Below are 16,584 nucleotides of genomic sequence, written 5' to 3'. Positions count from 1 at the left end.
TTATCTATTTGCGTTATTTTTGATTCCATGTGATGAGATTAGCAGTCATTTGAAAGAATTCAGAGTAGGCTTATAGATACAAATTTTCATGCCATAAAAAATGAATGATGCAGTGACCTCTTTTCATGTCATTGTTTTAACACAGGACATATTTGAAGAGAACGAATGTACTATAGGCCCCGTTTGGCCCTCGAATGGTAGTGATTTTTTTAATGTGGCCCCTTTAGTGATTGAGTTTGACACCCCTGCACTCGGGTATTGCCATAGCCACAACACCACTAGTTTCAAAGAAGCTCCCTCTGTCTGCCCTCGCTGTTCTCACCCTTATTTTGGATGCAAAGAGTATGTACTTTGTCCTCTAAACTTCTTCAAAACGCCTGATCTTTTTGAACCACATCGAGTGTTGTTTATTTGAGCGAACACTTTGAATGCAAATCAGAGTTCTTCCGGTCAACCGAGAGACACGCATCAACTTCCACCGAGCTTCCTGAAAATAATACCACTACAGAGTGCCAGCGCTGTGCCAGAGAAGACCTGCCACTGCAGGGTGACATTTTCTGGAAGGAACACAGTTTTCTGTGCCTCACGGTCTCATGTTTGACAGAATGTAAACCAGCCAACCGCATCGGGCCAAATGGGCTCCATCTGAAAGGTCAGGAACTCCTTGCAGCAACCGCCCAATCAGAGCTGGGATACAACTGTCATGATTGGAGGAGATGGAGGCATGGAATGGTATAGCCGTGGGGCGACACTTCCTGAAGCTGTGCAATTACAACGCCAAGCCAGAGAGACACTTCAAAGCTAATTCAGCCTTATGGACACAAGACAAACACTGTGATTAGCCAATATGGTGCATCTAATGTATGTTTTTTACATAAACATGCTGCGAGTGTGACAGTTTGGTCACTGCCATTTTGTATGTGATTCTCTATATTCAAAAAGAAGCTGGAAAAATGTCATCCTGCCTCACACCGTGCAGTTTCGATGTTGAAAACAAGAGCTGAATTTGATCAGTCAATCAGTTTTGCATGCATTTGGCGTCGTGAATAAACAAATTTCAAAGAGTCTCCTCCTTCACTCTGCCTTTCCTCGCTAAGAGCGTGCCACCTTAACAGAAAAACACAATTAAGGGTCACTTCTCATTACTCTGTGTCGACGAGGGGACATGGAGACACACACACTTTGGTTATTAGCGTCTTCATGGGAGCAAGCCATCTCCCTGCGCTATCACTCATTCACTCATTTATTGTCATAATCTGAGGCTTTGATTAGATCTGTCATCTGACAGAGCTGCTACGCTGGCGCAGATCCTCGGTGATTTCAGTGTAAAGTTAACATCCATTAATCAAAATTTCTTTAAAGCAAGTATAGTACAGAAAAACAGCACAAATGGCTTTTGAAATGGTGGGCAGAAAGAGGCAAGGTTCTGACATGGGTAACATGAAACATGACAAATGTGCAATTGTGAACTTAAAGTGTAAACTGAAAAGTCTATATTATTTCAGCCTCACCTGAGCAACAGGGAAAATAAATGTACATACAGTTCATACCTTTCAGTGGCAGAGCAGTGGCTGGATGAGTAAGCAGTAAAGCACGCCTCCGCCATTAAGTCCATTAATTCTCCTCTAGGACACTTTGGAGAGCATTACCATGCAACAATAAAAATATGGAGTCATAATTAATTTTTATAGCAAAGTAAAAAATTTTCTGGCCACACTTTTTTTTATGGGTCAGACTAATATCTGGAACAATGTAACAATGGAGATTTGGCCATATGGCTAGTATTGTTGACAATGTGGAATCGATTAAATACAACAAATATCGACACAAAAATGTCTTGGCTAGTACAATTTCGGTGTCGACAGTACTTTACTGTTAACTGCTTGAAAATAACCACAATATTTTTGAAGCAATTTGGATTTTTAAAAAAGGGCGGGATTTGACCACTAACAGCTAAGGTAGGCTAACATTGTTAGCTTAGTGTACAAAAATCTGTTCGTTTGTTGGTGTTGTGTTCGCTACAATCGATTCTACAATGTGAATGTGTTACTGAACACTGATAAACAACAGTGGAGTAAATGTCGACTATGTTTTAGGTATATGCATACATTTTTAACAGACGTCGGCCAACCAATCAGATTCAAGTATTCACAGTTACCATGGTGTAACTGTGGTTAATAAATGAGGGAGTGAAAACAGGCAGCAGGGTCATGTGAAAATCTCAAAATTCATAACCATATAAATGCTTGCCAGTTTGCATATTTTAATTTATGCTGAAGGATTACATGGTTTTCTGTTGGTTCCAAACTTCCTGCAGTTTCTTGTATAGAAACCTTCCAAAACTCTGAGGTTGAACTCAAAACTGGACGGTGGTCAAACTGAAGACAACGTCCTGACATTTTGACACAAGGGGAATGACATGCAAGACCATATGCAAGGATTCAGAGATACCTAATACCCCCAGTAACATGAAATAGTGAGTTTTACTTTACTCCCAGCTCTTAGTTTCAGAGTCATATATGTATATATTTTTAAATAATGGCATATGGGCCATCACTTTAAATTGAAACACTTCATCTTCATGGAATTCTATTCATTTCCAATACATGCTACTCTGCTGACTCATCGCATTGGCCTTAATAATATGTAAAACATCACTGCGATGGCCTAATACCTGTAAGCACATACAAATTACCCCCTGCAGGTATCCAGTAATGCTTTCCACTCTCTTAACAGCACAGCACCCAAAATGTGTCCTGGCTACAGCATGGTGTCACACTCAGGAAACAGATTTTTTTTTTTTTTTTTTTTTTAAATTAATTTTTTCAACCTCTGGTCAATGAAAACAAAACTGAAATCTGATAAAGGCCATTTTAATAATGTTTGAATAACTCTAAACAGCATCTGGGTACAGCACCTAGAATTAGCTGCCATTTCAATTATTATTATTATTATTTATTTTTTTTTTGCAACGGTTTCATGATACTAGTGTTTTATTAAATAATAATTCAAAGTAACTGTTTTACTCAGAGTGGCCTGCTGACGGGGCATATTGCATCTATTAAGCCTAATTCGTAATCCCAAATATGACACGATGATAAATTTAGCACTCGTGTCGCTTGAGAGGCTCAACAGTGATATCCACTCTGCAAAAGCTTAAGTCTCGCAGCTTCCTTTTCCTTCTCCCTGGGGCCAAATTTGCAAAAGCGGGTCATCCCAGACTGCGTCCCCTCCCCCTGGAAGAGTAGTCCTATTCATCTATCATAAAGCCTCCCGGAGGATTTCCCTGGCAATGTAAATTGGCGTTCTCAAACAGCCCGAGTTTAAGGAAAAAATGCATCTCGTAGTGAGCTACTCATCTCTCCGCTCTCCCTTCCCCTCCTGATCTTTCCCCAGCCCCTCTTCCTTATCTGTCTGCTGTTTTATCTGCTTGCCAAGGTCAGACAGGCTTGAGGTGATCAGTCCTGATAAAGATGGGATGTGTGGATTCGGGGGGTGGGAGGGGGGCGCAGGCGATGGCGGGGGCGGTTGAGGCTCGGCCAGGGTCAAACAGGTCATGTCCAGCTGTTGATGTCATCTCAAACTACTCCCTAGATAGTGCCTTCCTCTGAGTCAGGCTCACCTCCCAGCCTCACTGAATATAACCCCCCCTAAAAAAGAAAGATTATCGCGTTGCCTTTCTGGGTCGCCATGCAAACCGCATTCCATTTATCAGGAATTTCAGAAATTGAATGGGATTTGCTGACCCGCTGCGGTTTATTTAATTTTATTTCGGCTCTTTCAGAATCACGGGCGCGCGCTGTCAGGGGTAGACGGAGGGAGATAGAAGAAGGCAAGCGAGTTGAAGAATGTTGATGAGAGAGAGCAAGGGGAGAGCAGGAGATCTTGTAACACCTGCACATTCCCACATTGGACTCTGGGGAGGGATAGCTACACCACAGAGACTAACTCATCTCTCTCTCTTTCTTCCCCGACAGGAAATGGATCAGGTTTATGAAAGCCCAAGGCCCAGATCCCTTCAATATCCTCCCTGTGTTCTACACTGTGATCCCGGATTGACTGATTCACCCCTGGGCACCGGGGAGAGACGAGAGATGAGGTGTGTGTGTGTGTGTGTGTGTGCGCGTGTGAGTGATGTTTTATCAATTCCATATTTAATCATCAAGAGAAAAAAAAATGCATTGGTATACGCTTCCCATGGAATCATTGCCTTGTTTTTTTTTTTTTTTTTTTTTTTTTTTTTTCATTGTCGTTGTTCTTCAAGGAAAAAAAAAAAGTGACATTTGGGTTGTTTGCTAAAACAATAGCCTCACTTGACTTGAGTCAACCCTGGGAGAATGCCAGAGCAAAGACAATAAAGAGCGCAGCATCGTAGAAACTCCCAATAACACACACACATACACACACAAACACAAACAAACATATTTCTTTTTCTGCCTCCACTAAGGGAATGGGAGCTCTATTAAATAATTCAAATGGCTGTCCTAGGATGCCAATCAGAAATACTACAGCCATAAAAGCCATGTCTATAGTTGGTGCAGAGTGGAGGCCCTGCAGCAAATGAAGGCATTATTCTTGTTATCCTCCGGAGGATGCAGCAGCGCTAGTATTTCTTCTTCTTCTGCTCGCCGCCGATTTATTTCTTTATTTATTCTCCCGGAGCAAGGAGAGATGTTTGGGTTTTGAAGCAGGACATATCTGCGGGGGAAAAGCGACTGTCAGCCTACTTTATCCCCATTTGAATAGTGCCTCTCTGCTCGCTCCAAGGTGAAACGTACTCTGTTGGAAACTGGGTTAGCGGAAAAACTGCCGAGAAGGCCTTGCGATGATACTGGAGGCATGAGGCGCGCTGAGCTCCCCCACCTTCCATTTGACTCAATTAATGTATGTGTTGGAGTAAAGAGTGAATTATTAATGATTTGTCTGAGCTGTGTTGTGGTCTGACTGTAGTTCAGTGTTGCTATCTGGGATTTGAATGGATCAATTATGGGGAAATTATAGTGCACCACTGAGTTTACCTTAAGTAGTAATTAACCTAATTCTACCATTAATATCGCAGCTTTTTCAAGCATGGGCACAACATATCTGGAACTAATTATTTCACTTTTTTGGTCACCATTTTCAAATGACTATTTGAGTTCATTATTCGCTACAATGACTTACTTACGCTTACTTGCAGATTTTGAAAACCAGTTGCATTTTGAAGTTGAATCTTTCCATTGAATTTGAAAGTTGAGTAAATATTTAATTGAAAGCTGAAGCAAAACTTTCTGAATAGATTGCTATTGTTGAACATTTTTAATTGTTAATATAAAAGCAGGCGCAGCTCTCACTTCGGACTTGATTGCATTAATCCAAAAACTCAAAACATTAATTAAAACTGCATTTTTACTATTATTATTACCAGTAGTAGCAATAGCATAGTAATCACATCAGCAATAGTATTAGTATTAGCAGTCGGTTTGTCTTTGCTGTGCTATAATCGCTATAAATTATATCTTATTATGTCTCATGTCTTATTATGGCTTCAACAGACCAACATTAGTGAGCTTTTTCCTTCCAGGTCTACTCTAAATTCTAATTCTGCCGGAGACTTTGCACCTACCCATCCACATTTAATCTCGAAATAAAAAAATATCATCACCTCAGACGGAAAAACCAAACCTGACAATGGGATGGAAGTGTTGTTGCAGCACATTGAGCTATTTATTTTCAAACCTATTTTCTCTTACCAGTACCCAGTGCATACAAACTAAAACAAGTAGCCATGACAGGCTGTAAGTCTGCATTCTGTATAAAGCTATCATTTCTAGTTTAAGCTGTTGGGCCATAGCACAGCATAACTTGGTCTTTATTGCGCATAATCAATACGACTGAAGGTGGCGAGCACAGTCCTGGTCTTATCAAAAATTAAATCATATCCATTTGTGCAGTCAATGCAAAAAATAATTGCTGAGTTCGATTATGCAAAACACGGCTGTATGTATTTCATATGAAACCCCAAGAAAGCACAATATGCCTGGCCGTTTTCCAGATATGAGGCCCAGTGGCTATACACTAGTCAACATTTATTTCCAAGCCATTTATTTCCCATCTTTTTTTTTTCTCTCTCTTGTCCACTGACTGTCAGTGTCATAATGTAAATTCATAATTTATAGATGACTTCAGCTGCATTGGAATACAGCAGATGGCAGTGATAAAAAATGATGGCGGTGATGGGGGTGTTGGTGTTGGTGGTGTAACTGCCAAATAGCGGGTCTGATGGAACAGGTCCTTGTCATCTGCTCTCATTATCCTTACAGTAGCTCCATACTGTGTGGCATGTGTAGGGCACATCACCGCAAGATGGCTGACAAATGAAAAGGTGGTGGGGAGAGAGATACGGGAGATGTTCTTGTTTCTCGAAAGAAAAAAAAAATTAAAAGAGCCAACACTTTATACTGTGGCTTCCCAGTGGCTTTATCCACTGCGTGTCTCCAAATGTCTAAATCTCCTCTGATTATGTTAACACAATCTTGATTGCTTTTTGTTGGATCACTAAAGTGGGATAAATAAAATGGCCCCATTGCTGTCACTAACAGAGGGACTGTACAACAACAACAACAAAAAAAAAACAATATCATCCTTTTTTTTTTTTTTTTTGCTTGTGTTTTATTCATAGCAACACCCACATTTAATTATTCAAAAACAATGTTGCCACTGAAGGTTACAAGACAGTAATGGCGGCAATATTAGCAGATTTACATTCGACGACAGTGTGTTTCTCCCAAGAACATCTCCTATTTGTTGGGGTTGCTCATGCAGTTTCCGCACCGTATTGTTAATCATGGTAGAAAATGGAACAAACAACACCGATCATGTAAACTGTCTCCAACAGAAGTTATTATCGCGTACAGTCATTTATATGCAGATGAAACAAGGTTGCGCTGAATGCTACATTGATTGCTTAAGATTTGTGAGTGGGCTTTTGGCTAGCTCTTTTTCATTCGCCAATTAATTATTGGATTCGAGACTTTTTCTTTCGCACCTATGCAAGGACATTTCTATTGTGGTTTACTGACGATTGCAAGGGTGGAGGAAAGTGTGTGATTCTCGCTGTGGAAGAAAAGTGTGTGATTCTCCGTGTTGAAGCTTTTTGCACAGAGACAGATCCAGCTTCCCTCTGAATTTTTGGAAAAGTGTAGTTGAGGCAGTCTTTATATCAGTCCCAGATTATGGTGATATAATCTAGGGACATGCTGCTGCTTCCTCTCTCAAACCCCTAGACTCGGTTTATCGCTCTGCCCTAAGATTCATTTACAGACATCCCTATGATGCTCATCATTGCATTTTATATAACAGAGTTGGTTGGACCTCTCTGGCACCGAGGCATAATAAACACTTCTATCTTTTCATCCATAAATCCCTGATTGGACATTCACCACCCTATATAACATGATTGCTGGATTGGAGCACAGAGCCCTAACAAACTGGCTCTGCTAACTGTCTTCAAGTGTTTCTTCTCCACATAATTGCAAATGAAGGAAACCTCAATGATTTTTCAAGGTTTAAATATAGGTTTGAATGAATGAATGAATGATTGAATGAATGAATGAATGAATGAGGAGAGCCGCCTCATCTTTCCAAACCCCGAGAGTCTATGTGCAGATTGTGCTAATGGACCATTTAGCCACCGCTCTCCTCAGCCTCCCAGTGCACCTTAAAAATGCAGCCAATCCCCTTACCACTCAGCCTGCACTCACTTATCCACTTGGTTACCTTGCGATGATGTCACTCCGTCCAGGGAGCTTGTATGTGTCTTTGTGTGTGTGCATGTGTGTATGGAGACAGCCAAGGTCATTACTCATGGATAAGGCCCCGGCGGAGCGCTCACGTTATCTCCTCTGCCTGGGGACTCCCCAGGGCAACCTCTGCAATTAGCCAACTTCCCCTCACTATTCATCCCGGTGACAACCACCCCGACCCATGTAGCCGCGGTGGCCTGGGACCAGCCAGACGCTAAGCAGCCCCCCAGCGCCGTTTAAGATGGGTGCTTACAAAATCCCAGGACGTGTTGTCTCGGTCTGTGATCACCCTCGATTTGGCCTTGCGGTGCAAATGTAAACTTGAAAAAATGAAGCTGAAATACATTTATTCAGAGTATATAAAATATTTAGGAGCCATAAGTCACTTAAGTTCAATAAATTATTACACATTTGACATATAAAAATTATTATGTTTTAAGCATCCCAAGGGGGGAACATGGGTCATTTCTGGGTCAAAAACTGGATATACCATCGATTACAGTAAAACAAGTGGAATATAGTCAAAATGAATAGTTTAATATCTTAATGTCGATTTTGATTAAAAAATCATTCATAATTCCAATTAAAATACAGGTTTCAGGCAGAGTCAAACACAAAGGACATCAAGATTCAAGTGTCAGGTTAATTTTAGCATGTTGGTGGTATGCACTGAACAGGAAGGTTGAATAAGTGAAGAAATCTGCTAATACATTCATCTATGAATGAATGGATGATTTAATGATCAGCACATATAGTGTTATACCGACGTGCGCTCACACTTTCCAAGGAAATACAACATGAGGGCATTTATGAAAAAAAGAAAAAATATATATTTTCCTGACAACAATCCCTAGAAAGACTGAAAAGTGTCAAACCTATGCACAAATAAGTGAAGAATCAGTTTAAAAAAGTAAGTAAAATCACTGTATTTTAACGTTTGTGTTCAGATATAGTATACATTAACCCATTTACAGCTTCACTGAGGTATAACTATGTCTAAGTATAACTATATCAGCTAAGACAACAACAAAATTGCAAAAATTGTGTTTTGGGTTTTGTGTCCATTTAGATGAGGCTGGAAGTTTGAGACATATTTGAAACAGAGTGAACAGCTTTTCCAGACACCCGTGGCTGAGGCCCTCTCACACCAACACAGCCGTGCTTGATGTGAAAATCACAGCGTGTCTGTCTGTATCAGATGTTCATCTATTATGTACAGCAAACATCAGCAGTGTGATCACAGACACTGTGTTGCATCAAGTGATGTTTAGTAACAGCAGCCGTTTCTTTGTCAGTTCCATATATATCGCCGTCCTGCTCTTTTCACACTCTCTCCCTCTCTCTCTCTCTCTCTCTCTATAATGCTGTGTAATTCTACAAGTCCTTTGAGTTGCACAGCTTCACTCGTATCGGTCATGCAGTCAGGAGGAGCTCATCTGTAACTTGAGGAAACCGTGGAAACACTGTCAGGGTAATCTGGCAACATTTCGGTCATTGCTCTGAAGACAAACGCTTCATGTTTCAAATCTGTGTGAGAATGAAATAGGGCAAGAGGGAAATGCAAGAATTTCAACACAGTCCTCCGTTATTTGCTGCCAGTGACTGATCTTGTGAAGCGTACACTTCAAAAATGAAAACTCTTTTCATACCGACAGTGAGAGACTTGACCCCTGGTGAAGTGGTTCACTTCACAGTCTATTATGTTTTATACCCTGGTATACCCTACCGAGGCAATTAGGAACCTTTTGAAATTTACGGGAGCCGTACACCGGAGGAAAATAAGGGAGGGTCATGCTTTTTTAATTTTACTCTGAGGGAAAGGGTCAGAATTCAGCAGCGTCAGAGACTCCCCTCCTGGCCAAAGTGTTCGATCAGAGCAGGTGTGTGTTTTCTCTTTGGCTGCCCTATCTGTCCGTCATTGTGCTTGGCCTATCCAGACAGTGGGCGTGTATCTGACCACTCAGCAGGTGATATCAGGGTAGCTGTCTGGAGTGTAGAATGAACAATAACAAGCACGGCAACGCACAAAGAGAGGGCGAATGTCCTTAAAAACAGCTACCTACACAAAAATGTAAGGGTTTCTCTCACTAAAATCTTATTATAATAAGGTGTAGGAAAATGAAGACAGCAAACTAAGAGGAATCAAACGAGGTCTGGAGGAGTGGCTGCTGCCTCACACCACCAGCACAAACGGCGTGGAGGACTCGATTTAAACTTTGCATTCTTATTTTGAGCGACAACAAATTCAGATTGAATGGTTTTGAGATTGCCAGTTAAACTTGTTTTAATCTACAGGTAAACAATCCATAATACTCAACAATGGGACAGCAGCAATAGAGAGCATTTTTCTTTGTATCTAGCCTGCTATTTCTTGTTTTACCTTTTTAATTCTAGACAATTCTCCACCTTATTTTATTGTTTTACTCTTATTTTACCCTGCTCACCTTGCTTCTCCTTCACTGTCCCCCGTTACTCCATTATCAAAACAGCCAGGTGAGCTGCACTTGGTAATGGCATGTCGAAAACTAACGTGGTACTGAATGACACTTTCATTGTCCAATAATCTGTAGTAGCGAGACATTTAAGATGTCATAAAGATAACAACAATGAGCTCCACCACAGCTCGACTAATAACATGTTTAAGACCGTGTGTCTGAGAGTACAAAAGTGCTGGTTGCACGGTGACAGTCCACCACCAAGGGGGGCAGAGGTTATGTGAAACTAATGGCGCAAATGGGAAACCCTGAATGGGTTGAATTATACTCAGGTGGCCGTTAATATTCCTGGGCGGTGTGGAAAACACTGAGCTAATTCCTGGTAAGAGGCTGACGCTGCTGTGTGTTGTTATGGCCGTAAGGTAAGGTGCGTGTTTGATTAATGCAAATGTGTCAACACGTCATCGTCATTATATATTGCTGATATCATGATATGACACTTTTTTCGCATACAAATTTAAGCCGGTATTATTGTGAATGATATGACCTGGTGCAGTCCTATTGGAAAGGAAAGACAAAGTGTAAGTCAAAGCAGAATTCGGCTCTTGTGTCTGCATCAAAAATATCAAGAATGCACCTTGATTTTGGGGAAACCGCACCCCACACATCAAGCCGCCTAAGCGTAATATGGAATGCCAATACCACTTAATACTGAGGTCTGAACATCGGTGCATGCAGTTGGTATTTAATCCATGCTGTGCAGACTTATCCTAACTCTCATCTGCAGCCATTAAGTGTACTTTGTGTGGATCTGAGTGGCCTAGCTCTCAGTCAGTTGATGTGCTTCCTTAATCAGAGTAAAATGTCTCCTTCCTTTATTATTTCCAGACACGCACTGAACCAATTAGCTAATCATTATGGCAAGGCAGGTGGTGCACTAATACAAGATAATAACACACCTTGGGCTTTCAGCGCCACCGTAGTGCTCAGGGCTTTTCGGCAACATTGCACAGTTCTGCACCAGCCTAATTGGGTTGTGGGGAAGTGGGGGAAACGGGAGGCAGAGATGGGCAAGGCCTGGAATGAAGCAGCGACTTTTGAGCCTGCTCTTTATTTGAGGGATGATAAGGACATTGGCATTATTAAAAAGGACCAGCAAAAATCTGGAATGATACTGTAGTTTGTTATCCATGGACTGTTAAACTCCCCAGAGGACGCAGATAGATGTATTGTCAAATGAGAAGAAAGGGTGAGAGAAGAAGGCATGTGGCCACAATGTCTGACTTCCTCCTCATCCTCCCCTTCTGTCTCTCCTGATTAGAAACAAATAAATCAGCAGTGAACAGATTGTGTCAATCTCTGATGAAATACCTCGCTTACATCTTTCATTTGATTTCTAGTGAATATGACAAAAAAAAAAAGAAAGAAAGGGAGCCGGCATGCATGTTTGCTTTTGATGTGGGAACCCCCTGTTGCTTTGACTCGCATTGTTATAAGGAATCTCTTTTATTAAAGCCCAACATCAAACACGAATCTAAGGATTCACCTTTAAATGTTTCCAAGTTGAAAAGGATTTTGCATTTTAAAATAAAAGTAAAGCTCATGAATAACTGATTGACCTCTCACAGGAGTGCTATGAGTCACCGTGGCTCCTTTCATTTACGCGACTGACGCCCAGGAGGAATTTCACAATGGACAGCTGGAGCTTAAGTGGTAAAAGAAAAGATTAAATATCCCACTGTAACTAATGATTGCACCCTTACTGCCTTTCACTTGGACTTGTGTGTGTGTGTGTGTGTGTGTGTGTTCTTGAGTATGTGTATACTCTGAGAGTATGAGCATGCATGCGCACTGCACGTACTTATTCAAGATGTAAATCCATACGTGACCCTAATTTGTTGTCAAAATTGTCCTCCTTAAAGACACCATGCCACACTTTGTCCTCAGCCGTGGATGCATGAATTGAAATGGTGTCAAGGTTAAGAATTATTTACATATGTGCGTAAACCAGGGGAGATCTGCAAAAACCTCCATCTTGTTCTTACACTCGGTCTTATTTTGTTTCTTATAACATGATAACAGTTCTGCCATTGAGATGAGATAATCCCACTTGTTTCCAGTGCAAAGATTTTTTTAAAAATATGTTGAAATGGGCTTAGTCACAATACGGCAGATCTGCCCACTTGCATCTACAAAACAAAACTTGACTCAAGAAAATCCACGTTCATTAGCACTGAAGACAGTTGGGATTATTTCATCCCACTGGCAGATTTCTTAAACTGTTTGAAGAAAAACAAGAATTTAACACTGAGTACGAGACCAGATGACTCGCTAAGACAGAGATTTTCCACAGTGAGCAGTCCAGATCATATCCCGTGCTATCTGCTGTACTTAGAAAATCACACAGTAGTGGACTGATGCACATTAAGGTGACCTGCCCTTCAGAGATGACAGCGCCTATCAAGACCTATTGTGATTATGAGTGACAAGTCAGGAGAGTTGTGTCTTCCTGGCAGGATATTAATAAAGCTAATGATGCACATTTCTATCAGTGTGTCAGTGGCAACTGCAAGCAAAGGGAATCAGTCTGCATCTGCATTACAAAGTATTTGTGTACAGTATACAGAGTGGAAATTCTTAGTCATAGGAGTAATCAAGCTCATGTTACGTATTGGTTTAAAAAAAAAAAAAAAAAAAAATACTGGTGGTGTTTTGCCATGTTATAATCAGCCTTTGTCTTATTTGATAACGATTCCCCCATGTAAAACAATGCAAACTGCTGCATTACTCTCAGCATAAACACGACGGGATGTATTGAAATTTCCATCGTACAGTAAACTGCACCAGTTTTACATTTGCGCTGATTGTGAAATCAGTTGATAAAGTATCATTTCCCGCCAGCCTTAATCCCACCTCAGTCAGACGTTGTGTTTCCATAGCAATAACTGTGGTGAGGATGAACACTTCCTGAATTTTCCTGTATCCCTTCTAGACACCAGCATGTACTGCCTGCAGATGTTTTTCTGCCTGTATCCTGTTTCCTGACTGACAGTCCATAAATACATTTCATGAATGCATGATGAGGGAGGAACGCCGTCTCACACTACAAGTGCCTGGTAATGAACACGTTCCAGATTTAGCATGAAGAATTTAGGGTGTATACGGGTCATTTTGGTCCCCTTTCTTAATGTGCGTGCACAATCTTTTGGCTACCGGAGATATTAATGAAGCGATTATCGTGATTGTATTTGTTCCCCGCTGCCCAGATGGAGCCACAAGTTGCTATTGTTATTCTGCAAGTTGCGAAGTCTTGTGATGATGATCAACACAAGGTGACATTTGAGGCTGTGCTATCAAAATACAGATCCCACATGCTTATTTCAAAATAACATTTGACAAGTAAGGGATCCAGGGGCGAGCAGTCACTTGCTGCTGGGAGTGCTTGTGTCTCAGCGAATGTGCTTCACCACGCAGACTAACTGACAGTCAAGAGTGTCAAAAGTAGTTTGCTTCCATTACTGGCTCTTCCTGCCCAAGTCGCACATCTGGTATTCATAGAAACAACATTTAACACATCTTCTCATGGAGCCTTGGCGTCTTTCTTTCATTATGTTAGCACCTCCGAAGGGCAGGATGCTGTGTTGCTGCCCCCTCCTTTGACTGACATGGTGGTTATGAGCAATGATAGCTGCCAGGGCTCAGAGGGAGCATCTAAACGAACTGACACTGGCAGTGTGAAGACACCTCGCGCCAGATCCACTGACAACGTTATTATACTAAGGACTTGATATAGGATGATGATGCCCAAAGAATCAGTGTGATGGATGCGCGGCACAAGGCCCATAAGCCCTCACGTTTTTGCACAAGACACCCGCTTAGAGGGGCTGTTGTGACTGCTGCCATTTGGAGAGGTGGCGTCGCTGAATTTCCAGATTTACAATGCATGCAGGGAAAGGAACGGGAAACGTGGTCCAGCATCACGTCCAGCACCAGTTTGTTCTTATTTAGCGAGCTGTCAGTTGTGAAAGCCTTTGGACCGTTCTGCGTTGCTGAAGTGGCTGTCTGACCGGCTGGGCACTGAACTCATCACCAGCACATATTTGCAAGGCAATCATGCCATGTGCTGCACAGGGGGTAACAGTTCCAATTAAAAATTCATAAAGACTGTAGGGCTTTACCACGTGTGTCCGTACTATTGACGGCTTGTGTCAGGAAGAGGGCAATTTATATGAACCAGTAAGTTGATGAAAGCAGCTCGTCGAAGGATGCGCACCCTGAGGGTATGCCAGTGGTACCTGCAACCAATCTTCCTGCACGCTGCAAAGTAAAACTGTCATTCAGGAAAGTTACAGGGGGTTCCTGAAAGTATCAACCCTTTAGTGGAATGTTGAAATCACAATAATATGTGTCAGTGTCAGGACTGTTAATTAAAATTGTTAATAAAAACAAAATTCTTTTTGTGTGATAAGTATTTCGCCCCCTCCAGTCAAACACCTGCATACAATGAAGCAAAGACACACAACAGTACCCACATTTTCCATCGCATTGTGCCTGCCATATGTCCTGCCCAACTGGTACTTTGTCTAAAATCTACAAGCAGAGGTAATGAAACATGTTTGTAAAAGAACAGGTTTGGTGAAAAGAACAGCTGAGTAAAACCACCAACTGTAATAGCCTTTTTTTTTTTTTTTTTTTGTCTTATCATTAATGGTTATTGTTATCAATCTCTATCCTTCATGCGTTCCAAATCAAACATTCCTCCTGTTCTTTTCTTGCGGCTGTGGCAGAAAATCATGAATTAAAGAAGAAAGGGAATTGATCAAAAAGGGTAGGCTTTCACAGGAAAAATTCACATTCGGATGCCGTTGCCCTGTTAGACAACATCAATAGTAATGTATGTTGATGATGACGTGTTGAGATGTAACTTTTTGGTCTATCAGCTTTCTCTCTACCTTTCTTGTTTGTCTCTGCTCTGGTTAGTTATCCCCCATATTTCCTTAAATGACTTCTGCCAACTACTTTGTGAAGTGTGAGGCATGTCTAAGGTTACTGTCCTCAAAATGCAACAAGTGTTAGAGCTGTATGAAGCCGGAAAGTGCGTTCGCCACACCAGTTTTGGAAGTTAATGTCCCCGGTCATGTCACCATTTACATGTTCTGAAACTCAAAACAAGTTCAAGTCTAGGTTCAGGTTTATTTGCAGCACAAAGTCACTGTTTACAGTCTCAAGGGGCTTTACAGGCCCATAAGTTAACAACAGACAAAACAGGCTGACACCCCTGACTTAATCCTAATAGTGCTACAAGAAAAAAATCCTCTCCTCCCCACAAATGAAATGGGAAGAAATCTTGAGAGGGACCACAGCGAGGGGGGCCCTTTCCTGGCCAAACGGGTGTGTAATAGGTGCCGAACCAACAACACTGTTAAATTACCAAATAAAACACACTAGCAGACATAGTAAAGACCAAAACAAGCAGCAGGGCCTTGACTAAGCCAGGCAACACAGCCACAGCAGCACAGGACGATGGTGCTTTCCCATCAATACATCTGGATTATGGATTTCAATGCACTTGTACCATAATCATTTTTATCTTAAGCTTTTTTGTTGTTGTTGTTGCTATGCTTGCACAATCAAGAGCCAGACAAGATCTAGCAAGCTTATTCACCTCGTAACTACGGTGCCTCTTAGGTGTGTCTTCTGCTTTTAAGGATGTTTTTAGAAGGTGAAAGTCATTACAAGCCAGCTGGACATCGGGATGGATTTGTGTTCTGTGAAAATGGGCTATAAACAGGATTAGAAGTCTTAAAACATGACATTTTCTAAACTATCCAGTCCAGATTTATCCTCTCATCACATGACCAATTTAGAGGCGATTCCACTCTTGAAATACAACCAATCTCGAGTTACAGTTAATATTGTCTGAAGCCTAGCATATCTTATTGTAATTTATTTCCAAAACTGCCGGCCAGCCAGTGATGGTGTACTCAGTGTCCTACTCTATTACTCTGTGATCTATTTAGGCCGTTGTCAGTGGACAAACTTCCTCTTCTGCAGTGGATTTCTCTGACTGTTGAACAAAGATATGACCTGGTGAGTCAAGAAGGAAACCTTTGCTCTTTTATTTTGAGAGACTGACAGCAAAACCTGGTGTTGACTGGTGATGTTTACGATACATAAAAAAAAAAAAAAAAAAAATCCATGATCAAACAGTGTTGCAGTTGTGTTGGAATAATAAAAAAAAAAGTTGACCGCCAATAACAATAACAAGGGGCCCGGAAATGTGAGGCACATTGCCTTTGGAAGGTCGATTTTTCCCTTTAACAGAATCCCGCTGTAATGTTAGGCCAGAGATATAATGCATGTTA

Source organism: Myripristis murdjan, chromosome 18 (assembly GCF_902150065.1).
Source record: "Myripristis murdjan chromosome 18, fMyrMur1.1, whole genome shotgun sequence".
Taxonomy (NCBI): Eukaryota; Metazoa; Chordata; class Actinopteri; order Holocentriformes; family Holocentridae; genus Myripristis; species Myripristis murdjan.
The sequence above is the reverse complement of the archived record's forward strand: the minus strand, read 5'-3'. Positions refer to the sequence as shown.